Genomic DNA, 6,125 nt, shown 5'->3' with positions numbered 1-6,125 from the left:
CGTTCACTAACTAAAAAATTAAGAAGAGTTAAATATTTGGATAACTAGGTCATCGATTAAAATAAATAAAAAGCAAAGATTATCTTATAATTTTGAAAAATGTTTATTTCTATTGGTTTCAATAGAATATAAATTCTTTATCTTTTAATAATTATATGTTATTTATTAAAAAAATTAATTTTCCATTTCAACTACATGTCAAAAATCATAGCAAATATTTATTTCATTTTTGATTTAATAGTTTTTTCTACTATTTTTGGTGTCTTATTTTTTAATCGTCTTTTTGACAACTACTAAAATGGGTTATACTGTTTTGTTTAAACGAGATTATCAATCAAATCCATTCTTTTAAAATTTTTGGTTGGTCTACTGTTTAGTTAATGGAATAAACAAAAATAGTGAATAGTGAGTGAATAATGAGTTGGTCACTTTCAAAACCTAACTGATGGAAGCAATTAATCTTATATATCTATCATCCGGAGTCTTCTATTTGTTTTTGTTGTTGTAAAGAAAGTTTTTAAATGCATTTTACAAAAATCAATTATTGTTTCTTTCAACGTCACAAAGATCATCTATCATAACATTCACAACACTAATAAATGACATATAGTTCAAATTTATATACAACATTCTGAATATACATCGCACTTTCCATCAATTTAATTTGCATGATGTCAAAATAAATAATTAATTGTTGCTAATCATGAGAAGTACACGTTTGTTCATTGTCACAAAAAAAAAAAAGAGAAAATTACATTTTAACCCTTAAAGTGTCATCGGTAGTATTTTAACCGAACTTTAATGGCATGGATAAGAGGCCACACGTTTTTGTTGCAATTAGTATTATGAGATCCAAATTTGTCCACTAGAGAGTGAAAATGCTTTTGAATCAATCTCCCAATATATTACCTACGATACGAAGAATGGTTTGTTTTCCCGCTAAGCGTCGACATTTCATGATCGGACGATGAGTAAACGAAGAAAATGAAGTTTTTTTTATATAGATTTTTTATTAATTTTAATAAATAATAAAATTAAATTAAATTTAAAAGTTTATATTAAACAAATAGAAATTAACTGTTCCATCATTTTTTATGGCGGTGGAAATAGAAAATCTACTTTGGAAGTTTAAAATGTTAGTAAATTATCTTGATGGTTTATAGTATTAGTGAAATTATTTCTAGGTTTAAAGTGCTACCCAATGACACTTTAATGGTTAAAAATGTGATTTTCCCAAAAAAAAATAAGGACCAAGTTTGTATAATATTATCATATACATATTTTTTTCATAATCCAAGATATATTGTACTATTTTTCTTTGTACAGCCAGGATACAAAATAAACTAGAACTACATATTATTGTGATTTTTATGGTAGTTAACATTTAACAAGGATTACTACTTACTAGGCCAAGATAGAGAAATCATTTCCAACCAAAAATTGAAAAATAGACTACCCATTTTAATAGTTTATTTTAGAAGGGGATGACTTTTCACCACTGTCCCAACGCTAAACTAATCAAATTCACAATATTAACTAAGTGAAACCACAATTATATTTAAGACAATTTTCAATGTATTTTTATATTTTTTCTAAAATAAAGAAACTCTATAATAAAAATATATTCTGCTATTTTTTTCTTCTAAAAACATATTCCAAATAGATTCCATTTTTATTTTGAAATTAATACCTTTAATTTATAAAATTTATAATTAACACATTTACTTTAATTTTTACAAAAACTTAATAAAATTATGATATTATTTAAATTAAAAATTTATCATAAAAAATGCATTACATCATACACATATATTAAGTAATTAGTTGTATTAAAAATAATTATTATTGAATGAATAAAAATAAAATATATAATTCATATATTTATAAGACATTATATAATTTCTCTTTTGCAAATAGTAGTCACAAATTTTAGAATAGATATTTATACCAAAACCTCAATAGTCAATCCAAAATATTAATTTTATTTATTTTAATTATAAATAAAAAAAAGTTAAAAGTTAAAGGACTACTTTGTAAATAAAATAATTTAACTCTATTATAGAAGAAAAATAGAGATCCTCTATAAACAGAGCAAAAAATTTAGAACTTTATTTTAGAGGTGAAAAGAGATAGAAGTTGAAATAGATTTTACTCTAAAATAGAGTATAGAGATAAAAATAGAGATGAGTTAGAGATGCTCTTAAAAAAATATTATAACTTTTGTCCATAGTCTTTTTTGTCAGAAACTTTAATGAGATAAATTAGTTTATATATATATTTAAAGATATTGGAAGGATTCAAACCCATGATTTGGTCATGTTTCAAAAGATCTCAAAGTCGACCGGTAGAGTTATAGACACCAATAATGCATTTTTGTTTATGTATGTTGAATTTTCAAAAGGGATTATTGTCTAAAATGCCCTTTTTAAAAAAAAACTTATGAAAATGCCCTTTTTTAATAGTTTACGGATTTTGCCCTTTTTTAACACTTAAAAATGTACGTATTTATGATTTTTTTTGCAAAAATACGTACATTATACCAAATACTAAACCCTAAGAACAAATGGAACCGACTAAACCCAAACATAACGAATGAAACGCATGTTAAATCATATTTTTGGAGCCTAAAAAAGGACAAAATCCACAAAGTATTCAAAAAAGGGCAAAATCCATAAATGCCATTATAAAAAAGGGCAAAATCCGTAATTAATTCTTTTCAAAATAAACACGAACTGATTTTTGTTGGATGAAGTATCCGGATCACCAAAATAACTGATTATTAGGAGGAATGTATTTCGATAAACCTATTCTCAAATGAAACTGAACAGAACTTAACAAAAAAAAGTTACAAAATCGAAATCTAAGACTGAGTTTGCATATGAAATAATATATTTACTCTAAACATGTCAAGTTTGGTATTAGATCTAATGGCCATCAGAATTGTTTATCTTCTTGGCTATATTGTGTAACATTTGTTAAATGGGTTTGAGCCTTTGAAGGGTTGAAATGTCTTCAGTATTGACACTTACATGAATTGGGATTTATTGAGTTAGGCCTATCCCTGTTAGGTCTAGTATTTTAATTCACCCTAAACTTACTTCATATTGTGTGTGTCGATAATTGTCAATGCAAATTAGAGAAAGTATCAGTGTCGAATATGTAGATACTTGTTTCTCAGTTATTATTATACTTCACACAGTTAGGATGTATTTGATTTGGAGTTTTAAGAATATTTTATTTCTTACTTTTAATGAAGACATCATCACATTTGCATCAATATTGTCATCTATGTTGTTCCACATACATCATTGATAGTTGATAAAGGCGATAATAATTTTTTTGGTAATTGTCTCCTCATTTGATTCATCAAATTGAGGAAGTATGTATGATTCTGATTCGAGGTATTATGTATTTTCTTTAGCTGTTATTGCTTAGATTTTTCCTTCTTCATCTCATGTTGCTTTTTCATTAGCACATTCTTCTATTGTACTTGAGCCAATGAAAAAGAACTTTATTTATTCTAGCTAGGGACATCGAACTTATGCTGGCTCCGGCTGTTGAAAATTTGGATTATGGTCTTTGTGATAAGAAAAAAGGTTTTTTTTGGTATAGTAGATACTTTTTGGAAAGTAATTTGAGAAGTATACATTTTCTAAACGGAAAAATGTCATTTAATAGCCCAACTTTCAAATTGTGGCCGTTCTCTACACCAACTTCATATATGGCCATTTTAAACATGAAGATATCGTTGACCAACCGTTTGAACCATGAACATTCCGTTGACCAGGCCAAAAAAACTAACCGTTACCAATCGTTAACAGATTATCTAACATCCGTTAACACCTCCGTTAACCACCCCAAAACGACGTCGTTTTTGTCTTTTTAAAAAAATTTACAAACCTAGGATTCGAACCTCTTACCTTTGAGAAAAACCAAAGGTTACTTAACCACCTCACCTGTAGCGTTTTATTGGTATTTATACAAAAATTCATATACTCAGTGGCGGAGCCAGAAAATCTATTCATCGGGGTCAAAATATTTTTTTTTTTCTAAAAAATGCATAAAAGATAGCTTCATAAGTCGATATACTAAAAGATGTGAAAGATGTTTTCTTATTTCCACCATCACATAATCAAAAATTGATTAAAAACACAAAGAAGAAAGAAGAAGAAAGTAAAACGTTTTTAGATCAAGTCAAAATAAATGTTAAAATATTATATTACTTTATAATTGTAGTAGATTTACTTAAAATAAATTTTATTAGACTAATATTATCTATAAGTATAGTGTAATTATTGGGTTTGTAACATAATTTTTTTTATAGGGGTCAATATTTTTATTGGATTGGGGTCAATAATTTTTTCATATAAGAATTAAACTATTTTTTAAAATTTCACCGGGGTCAATTGACCCCTATGAATCTTCTCTCCCTCCGCCCCTGCATATACTTATATATTCTTAGAGCTCTTCTTCTTCATCTTCAACCTTCGAAACAAACATCTTTAACCGCCGTCGTAATGGCCTCTCCGGAGTCTTCCTAGCTCGTCTCGTTAACCTCACTGACCTCACAATCTCCTCTGTTCCCTTCTCAACCTCTGGTCTCTTCGTTATCATCGGAAACATGAACAAGATCGTCTCTTTGACAATCTCTCACGCAAATCTCTCCGGAATCATCCCAAAATCTTTCCACTCAAATCTCACTTTCATCGATTTATCTGACAATCTACTCAAAGGCTCAATACACACTTCCATTACTCTGTTCTCAAACCTAAAGTCTCTAAATTTATCCAAAAACTCTATCTCCGGCGACATACCCGATTCAATCGACGACCTAATATCACTAGAATACCTATCTTTATCATTCAAAAAGGTATCAGGACCAATCCCAGATCCAATCTCCTCAATTCAAGAGCTTACACACTTAGATCTGAGTGGAAACCAACTAAACGGCACCGTTCCAAGATTCATCTCCAAGGTTAAGTATCTCACACACTTGAATCTAGCTAACAATGCCTTCCATGGAGTTCTACCGGTTATGCAAGCTTCATCAAAAACCTCGAAGTGTTCAAAATCGGAGGTGTTCTTCAATGCAAGCTTTACTATGGAGATGTTTTGTTTCGTTAAAAATGAAGAAGAAGAGCTCTAAGAATATATAAGTGCATGTGTTTATGTAGAATTACCAATAAAATTGTACAAGTGAGGTGGTTAAGTAACCTTTGGTTTTTCTCAAAGGTAAGAGGTTCGAATCCCATGTTTGTAATTTTTTTTAAAAAAGACATTTGTAATTTTTTTTTAAAAAGACAAAAACGACGTCGTTTTGGGATGGTTAACGGAGGTGTTAACGGATGTTAGATAATCTGTTAACGATTGGTAACGGTTAGTTTTTTTGGCCTGGTCAACGGAATGTTCATGGTTCAAACAGTTGGTCAACGATATCTTCATGTTTAAAATGGCCATATATGAAGTTGGTGTAGAGAACGGCCACAATTTGAAAGTTGGGCTATTAAATGACATTTTTCCCTTTTCTAAAAAGGTAATTTGAGAAATAGATATTTTCTGCTTTTTGTGAGATAAAGTGTGATAACATGGGATTTTTGCCCATATTTGTTATTTTTTTCTTATGTTTTAGGGAGCATTTGGAGTAATTTCAGAGCTAAGAGGGAGATATTCAAGTATTTATGGAGCCAAGAAGGTTTTAAGAGTTTCTGAGCTTTAAAGACCAAAAGGTGATCAAAACCCATTTCAAGACAGTTTCTGTACGTCATAAGTATGGCATCCTTTCGAGGTCATCCCTGTTACTAAATCAAGAGATCTCAGTGGCTTTGGAAAGCTAGAAGAGTCAAGATTCACCTCGAAGTGGAATCAGAGCTTTTCATCGAGTCGTTCAAAAGTTATGACCAGAAGAGTGAAGATATGTCCAGACCGGCCAGAAGCTGTGCAACCGTTTTGGAGCTTCCTGACCACCCCGGTCACTTGGGCCGAGCCCGGGCTGCCTCTTACTCTCCACCCCGGTCACTAAAGCTTCTACCCTGTCCAGAGACGCGAGTTGCACTAAACCTAATCTACGGAAAAAGACGCTTTTGCCCCTTGACCTAATCTTTGGTTCCCGAAACCTATAAATACAG

Source organism: Arabidopsis lyrata (genome assembly GCF_000004255.2).
Source record: "Arabidopsis lyrata subsp. lyrata unplaced genomic scaffold ARALYscaffold_6, whole genome shotgun sequence".
Classification (NCBI taxonomy): Eukaryota; Viridiplantae; Streptophyta; class Magnoliopsida; order Brassicales; family Brassicaceae; genus Arabidopsis; species Arabidopsis lyrata.
Note: the sequence above shows the minus strand (reverse complement) of the source record.